The sequence below is a fragment of the Belonocnema kinseyi genome, chromosome 5, assembly GCF_010883055.1.
Source record: "Belonocnema kinseyi isolate 2016_QV_RU_SX_M_011 chromosome 5, B_treatae_v1, whole genome shotgun sequence".
In the NCBI taxonomy this organism is placed as follows: Eukaryota; Metazoa; Arthropoda; class Insecta; order Hymenoptera; family Cynipidae; genus Belonocnema; species Belonocnema kinseyi.
In genome coordinates this window covers 77,579,867-77,588,007 of record NC_046661.1, presented here as the reverse complement: position 1 = coordinate 77,588,007, position 8,141 = coordinate 77,579,867, and the positions used below count along the sequence as shown (strand labels likewise).

At 26.9% G+C, this 8,141-nt stretch overlaps 1 protein-coding gene across 2 annotated transcripts in view; it reads right to left on the bottom strand.

Annotated features, from left to right (window-relative positions):
• The window catches only part of LOC117172657 (3'-5' ssDNA/RNA exonuclease TatD), an 11,569-nt gene extending 8,116 nt beyond the window's left edge, over positions 1–3,453 (bottom strand). The window contains exon 1 of one of the 2 annotated variants that reach the window (XM_033360779.1): positions 3,096–3,453. The gene's annotated coding sequence lies outside the window, so the exon portion shown is untranslated. Of the gene's footprint in view, positions 1–2,946; positions 3,029–3,095 lie in introns of those variants that run through there. The other variant, XM_033360780.1, reaches the window with a different exon arrangement.
• Positions 3,454–8,141: the final 4,688 nt, after the last annotated feature.

The window sequence follows — 8,141 nt, the reverse complement described above, 5'->3', positions numbered from 1 at the left end:
CCCCCCCTTCCGTAACAAATTGTCTCAGGGAATTTTTCGAGCATGCTTCAATTTATTTTAGAATTGTAATATAAAATTAAATAAGAATTTTTTTTCATTTTGTAAAGCAACTCTTAAAGTACTGGATTTATATTGATTTAAATTCATTTCTTAAATAGTTTTCACTAATCCAGGTTTACTATCAAATCTCAATCCAAAAACATTTAAATTTACCTAAAAAATACGAAGTTTTCAACAAATTAGTTGAATCTGCAACCAGAATAGACTAATTTTCAAACAGAAATCATCAAATTTCCTACAGAAGAGTTGAATTTTCTGCCAAGAAAGATTGTTCAGTTTATAAAGAAAAAAAAAATGTTGAATTTTCAAGCCAAGACAAATTTTCTGTAAAAAATTTAGTTTTCAAATCGCAAATATCAATTTTCTCAACAAAATAAACGAATTTTTAACAAAAAAGATCAAGTTTTAACTAATGAAATTACTTCTCAACCAAAAAAGAAACACGAAATTATTCAATCGAGAAATTAATTTTTAAATAAACATGGCAAGTTATATTTTCAGTAAAAAAATGCCTTTTAAACCAAATAAAATAAATTTTCAACTAAACAGATGAATTTTCAACCAAAAACATTTAAATTTTATCGAAAAAAGATCAATTTTCCACATAAAATAAAAGTTAGAATTCCAGTTAAAAAAAATAAATTTTTAACTATAATTATGAACCTTCAACCAAAAAGAAAATAGTTTTGAACTAAATAGTGGAATTTTCAACACAAAAGATTAATTTTCTACCAAAAGAAACGAATTCCCAACAAAATACATAAGGTTTCATCTAGAAAATATACATTTTTTACTAAAAAGAGAACAGTTAAATTCTCAGTAAAAAAATGAATTTGCAACTAAATAAAATAAATTTTCAAACAAAGAATAATAAACTTCAACCAAAAATTAAAGTTATTTTCAACCTAATAGTTCATTTTTTTCAAAGCTAAAAATTCAAATGTTTTAGAAAATAGCTGACTTTTAAACCCATAAAGTTAAATTTTGAAGAAAAAGATTAATTCTGCTCTCGAAAAATGTATATTTTGGTATTTCAACAACAACAAAACCCGAGTTTTCAACAAAATAGTTCAATTTAAAACCATAGTTAAATTTTCAATAAAATAGTCGAATTTTTAACCAAATACGTGAAATTTAAACCTAAAACAAAGATTTTTATTTTCAAATAAAACAAATACATTTTGAACCCAAAATTGAAAAGTTAAACTTTCAGTAAAGAAAAAATCTACAAAACAGTTAAAATTTCAAAAAAAGAAATGAATTTTTAACTATCATAAAAAGATAAATCTTCAACTGGAATAGTTAAATTTTCAGTTAAAAAACTTAATTTTCATCAAAAACTAATTTTTAATTTTCAATCAAAATGATGAATCCACAAAAAAATGTAATAGCTGATATTTCCACCAAAAAAGATGGGATATAAAAAAGACTGATATTTTAAAACAGAAAGTCGAATTTTTCATAAAAACAGTTGAATTTTCAATTTTAAAACATCAATTTTCAACCAAAAATGAAAAATATGATTATTCAACTACAATGATAAATTTGCCAAGCAAAAAAGACGAATTTTCAAACAAATAAAGATTTTTCAGTAAAGAAAAAAGATGTCATTAAAATTGTTGTACTTTCAAGCCAAAAGACGAATTATCTACAGAACAGCTAAAATTTTAACTCGAAAATATAAATTTACAACAAAAAAGTTCAGTTTGAACCAAACAGTTACATTTTTATCAAAAGAAGAAGAAAGAATTTTCAACACCAAATTATGATTTTTCAACGAAAAAGGATGATTTTTGAACAAAATGTTTGAACTTTTAATCAAATAAAAAAATTGTTAACTAACAATATAATCCTCAGGAGGAACAAACAGCAACAAATAGAAATACAAAGCAAATAAATAACTGATGAAAATATTATAGATCAGAGTGGTTGCCAAAATTCATTTTTAAAATTCCCTAATTTTTACCTGTGTAATTTTTTATTTCAATTTGTAACATTTTTAACATAGAATCGTTCATAAACGGAATAAAACAATTTCAGTTTAAAAAATTCTTTTAACTTAAATAGTTAAATTTTCAGTTAAAAAATTAATTAAAAAAAAAACAAGAAACTAATTTTCAACCAAAATGATGAATATTCATCAAAAAATGATTTGTTAATAAATTGGTCCAACCTTCAACTAAAAATTTCGATTTCCAACAACAAAAAGATTAATTTTTAACGAATAATGTAATAGAAGATATTTCAACCAAAAAATGTTTTTTATTTTAAATAAAAACAATTGAATTTAACAAAAAATGGTGAATTTTCAACGCAATAGTTTAATTCTCAAACAAAAAAATTAATTGTCAATCAAACAATTGCATTTTTAGCCGAATTTTTCCCGACTTCCCTAAACTACTCTGTAAATAAAAAAAAAGGCTCCAGTGTAAAAATGGTAGCAATATGAAATTAAATTTATATGATTATTAAAATGATTAATTTGATTAAATTATCATAATTATCTTTAATGCAAAAAACTGTAAAGATTCGTACAAATTTAAATTGTTTATAAATTATTTGATTAAAAAAATCGTTAGTTTAATATTGGAATGTAGATATTTTTTTAAAATATAAAAGTTTAATGTATCATTTTAAGTTTAAACTCTTTAAATTTCATATAGGTATATTTATAAAATTGTTTATCTTTGTTATTTTCCAAAACTGTCAAAACACAAAGAAATTTGTACGTGCAAAAATGTTATATATTATTTTTAATGATATCATAATGAATAATAAAAAGTAAGATTGACATAACTAGAACCCTCTGATAATAAATGATTTACGACTTTGAGAAGATGAAATTCTGAGATGAAAATTTTCCATCTCTCAAAATTCGATGCCTACCTGGATAAAAACCAAAATATTTTGATATTCGTAAATAATCTAATACAAGATTACACAAATAAAATAGAGCTGACAATAATGTGTGAACTTAATTGGCACTTTGAACAAACAGAATAATAATTGAACAAAATAACCGTGAGATAACTTACCTAACCTCAAAATGCTCCAAAATAAAAATTCCTCCGTAATCGATGAAAAAAAGGATAAAATTTTATACTTTACTTATTAAATGTTCACTGGGGCGTTTTTATTTATCATATCACGAAAGAAGATTCACTTATTATCGGAAACAAATAGCTATAAAGCGAAAGCAAAGGTCGGAGGTTGAATCTCAAGTGATCCTAACCTGAAGATTAATCTGTGCGAGGCAAAGGCGTGAGTCACGTCACGAAATAAAATATCAGGGATTTCGAAAGCTGCTGAGAGGCGAAATGCTTTCGAAAATATTGTCCTTTTTTGGAGAACGAGATGAGGTTTTTCCAGTTTTAACGTAAGGAGTTAAGGACTATATTTCAGTTTGACCTTTAAGACAAAAAAGAAAGCGAACAATAACATTTCTGCTGTCATCTGTCAATCATATTCTATGCATTATTGTTTTCAAAAGGATTCTAATGCTAAGAATTATTTTTTCAATGTTTTTTATATGTAAAAATGGATATTTATTTTGGTTGTTTTTGCTATTTTATGGAAAGTAATTAAAAAATTTTGTGATTTATTAACAAGTGGTTACAGTTTTGTAACTGCTATGTAAAAAAGTTTAATAGGATGACATATTCTCTTTTTTTATCGCCTGCCCTGATTTGATAAAAAAGTATAACTGCTTGGTTCAAAAATAATCTTTTATGATCGAAGATTCTCAAATATTTTGTTGAAAAATCACATTTTGCAAACTATTGATTCGTTTTTAAATTCGTTTTTAATTGGTTCAGAATTTTTTGCAGATTAATTATTTTTCTGAAAATTTAATTATTCCATATTTAGTTGAAAATTCATGTATTTTGTAAAAAATTTCTATGCATGATTATAAAATTAATTACTTTTTTGAGAATTTCATATTTTTGGCAGAAAATTAATTCTATAACAGAAAATTAAACTATTTCATTATAGTTTGAATTTCTTAAATTGATTTTGTTTAACTGAACATATAACTATTCCATTTTTGGTTAAAAAGTTACTTTTTTTAGTTGAAAATTCATGTATTTCGTTGAATATTCCTCTTATTTGGTAGAAAATAAAATTCTATGGTCGAAAATTCATCTATATGGTTAAAAATCCATTTTTTTAAATTGAAAATTCATCATTAAAACACAAAATCTACTATGTCAAAATAAAAAAAATTAGAAATTGGCCCAAAACCATCTGAAAAAGTTCATACGTATTCTTTGAGCAATTCTAAGCATTTATTGTACTATAACATTTTTTCGTTAAGTTTATACTTTTCGAAAAAAAAAATCATGAAGTTTAACATCACACTGTTTCACAAAAACTGCCATTTTGGAAAAACTAAGACGGGAAAAAAGTTCAAACCCAGGTTTTCGAAAACGTCAGATAATCGGACCGCGACTTCTTGCGGTAATATGATTATACAAATGAAAGAAGAATGACAATAATTGTTATAAAAAAAAATATATATATACAAAAATTTCGACATTTTTTAGCTAAAAAAATAATAAAGTCATTTCATTTATTTACAAAATAAGTTGCAGATTCTGAAGGAGAACCCTTAGAAACGCGCTATATAGGATTTTGGTCAAAAATAACTTTGTTTTTCCAAGAGGATTGTGTACTTCAAAATGCGTGCACAAGAATGTGCGTTTGCGCATTAATGGGTTAATTTCTTTAGTTAAAAATCGAACTATTTTGTTAAAAATTCATTTTTTATTTATTGAACATTAATTTTCTAACTAAAAATTCAACTATTCCTTCTTTGGTTGAAGTTAATTTTTTTTAGTTAAAAAGGAATGTCTTCTTAAGAATTAATTTGTATGATTAAAAATTGAACTATTTTGTTAATTTTGTTAGATAAAAGTTTTCCTAACTGAAAATAATACTATTCCCTTTTTGGTTGAAAATTTATCGTTTTTAGTTGAACATGTATGAATTTTCATTTTGTTGAAAAATAATTTGTTTGGTAAAAAATTGAGTTATTCTGTTGAAAATTAGTTTTTTTTTATAGTTAAAAGTTATTTTGTTTGACTGAAAATATAGCTATTCCGTTTTTGGTTGAAAAATTATCTTTTTTAGTTGAAAATTCCGTATTTTGGTGGAAATTCGTCTTATTTGGTAAAAAATAAATCTTTACGGTTGAAACTTCATATTTTTGGTTAAAAAATTATCTATATGGTTCAAAAATATTTTTTTTATTGAAGATTCATCATTGTATTTAAAAGATCATGTATTTTTTAAAAATTTTGTTTGGCTAAAAATGGAATTTTTTGATTGAAAATTCGTGATTAATTGAATGAAAATTAATTTTTGAACTATAAATTGAACTATTCCATTTTTGGTTAAAGTTGAATTTTTTTGTTAAAAATGAATGTATTTTGTTGAGAATTAATTTCATAGGTTAAAAATTTAACTATTATGTTGAGTTTTTAAAAGTTTTTTTTAAACTGAAAACAATAACATTCGATTTTTGTTGTTGAAAATTTATTGTTTTTAGCTGAAAATTCATGTATTTTTCATATTGTTTAAAATTAATTTGTTCGGTTTAAAATTAAACTATTTTGTTAAAAATTAGTTTTTTTGTTGTTAAAAATCATTTTGTTTAACTGAAAATATAACCAATAAAAAGTAATAACTAGTAACTAAAAAAAGATTGAAAATTTATCCTTTTCATTTGAAAGTATTCAATTTTTATAAGAATATGCATGTAAATAAATTAACTTAAAATGTAGCTATTTCATTTTTATTTGTATAATTATCTTTTTTAGTTGATGTTGAGAAAATATATTTTTGGGTAAAAAAATTATCTGTTTCACAGAAGATTCGTCTACAATATTTATTTATATTTTTTGGGCCTACATATTTGATCAAATCCTATCCTTACTATTTACAGTTATTTACAACTATTTACAGAAAACCTTATATTTATATCCTTATTTCTGTTTTTTACGATAGCGCAATTTGTAGAACGTTAGAGAACGAGTGAGCGAGCAATCAAAAGCGAGAGTTTCCGTTTCACTTCTCTTGTACCTCCATTTTGCCATTTTTTCACTTACCTTCTCTCATTCTTTCTCAGTCTTTCCTCCAGCCTCCCCCAGCCTTCTCCAGCCTCCTCCAGTTCCTTTATCTACTCGTCCCCCCAATCCATTCTCCCCTAGAATCTTTACCGCATTCTCTTGCCAGCTTCCTTTATCTTCCATTCCTCTCCCACATCCTTCCCATATCTGCTCCTATGTTTCCTCTTCCCATTCACAGATTCTGCACTTTCTGTTCTCTTTCTTTTTCCAATACATTTCTTCCCTTACCTCGTTTCCCAATCTAAGCCATGCTATTCTGGTCCACCTTCTCTCTCCCGTCTTCTATAACTCTAGCATTAAAGAATTCCCTCCTTTCTTCTACCTCCATTAAACACTTTATCTCTAACTCCCCTCCCTTTCCCACCACAGCTTCGTCTCAAATTTCCATGTCGTCTTTCCCGCGCTAGTACTTAATTTATCCTTTTACGCTTCTTCTCTTACCATATATCCCGGCTTCCTCCAGTCTACCCCTAGTTTACACCTTATATACCTTTCTTGTACACTCTCAATCTCTTTCCTTTCTTTCCATCCCCATATCTCTTCTCCATAACCTAATACCAGACGTACAAGCGTATCAAATAACCGCATTTTCCTATTGCCCTTATCTGCTTCATTACTCCTGCTAGATTTTTGTCCTTTCTATTATATAAGCTCTATGATGTAGAATTTTTTCGCAAGATATATTTTTAATATTTAAACTCGTTTACTTCTTCTAACATTATTCCCTTACATTTCCCAGTCCTTTCTTTATTTCTTCATCCTCTGCCATCAACACTTATCATCTGCTCATGCCAGTGTATATATATTTTCGTTCCCTATCCTAACTCTTCCCCACCATTTTCTCTTTATTTCTTTTTCGAAGTCTTATATTAATATATTAAAAAAAAGCGGGTTCATAGGACATCCTTGCCTCACTCCTCTCACCAACCAGAAATACTTGCCCTCCTATTTTTATTCTGTTTTTTGTCTCTCTAAAAATTTCCAACGCGCTCTTCATTAATCCCACTCTTATCATTCATATCGTTGCCCCTTTTTCTCTTTTAATTCTCTTATTTACCAGATAGCTCAGAACATACATATTGTCTATCACCCCCATCCTTTTTCTAAACCCTGACGGATTCGGTGGTTGTGTCTTTTATTCCTCAACTTCTTTCTTTCAGCTCTCCGATAAAGCAGTCACATATACTTTATGTATTGCTGGAATTATTGTCTGTCCTCTATAATCTTTAAACTCCTCCCCTTTGCCTTTTTTCACTATGGGTACCATACAACTTCTTCCTTCTATAACATGTCCATTCCTTTAATTTTGTCCTCCATATTTCCAGACTTCATTTGTAATCTCATCTATACCAGCTGCCTTTCCATATTTCTTTATCCCTAACACCTTGACTACTTCCTTCCTTATAATGTCCTCCTCATTTGTTTCCCAGCCATAATTTTCTCTTTTCCTAACTTTCCTCTATACCCCTCGTAGTAATTCCATAAAATATTATTTTCATTCTACCATCTCTCTATCCTGGTTTACTTTCTTCCTTCTTTTTCTTCTTCTTTCTCTATTTGTCACGTTAAAAACCTCTTCTTCCATCCTAGCTTTCGTCACTTCTTCTTCAAACCTTTTATTTTCCTCCTCTTTTTTTTAGATCACACAACTCAGTATATTAATTTTTTCCATTACTTGTCTCTTTTCTCCAGCTTCTTAATTCCCTTCTCACATCCTTCTTCTTCTGTTTCTTGCTTGTGCACTCTAATACTCTTTTTATTACTCCTTTCATTATTTCCATCTCCTCATTTACATATCCTTCCCCTATTTTGATATTTCTGACCTTTCCCTTAAACTGTTTTTACCTTCTATTGACCAATTCCCTTTTCCTGCTCTTTTCGCTTTTTCTTCCCTTTTAGCCTTATTTTTATTACTCTCATCTTCCTCTAATGTCACTATTATGGGAAAATGAC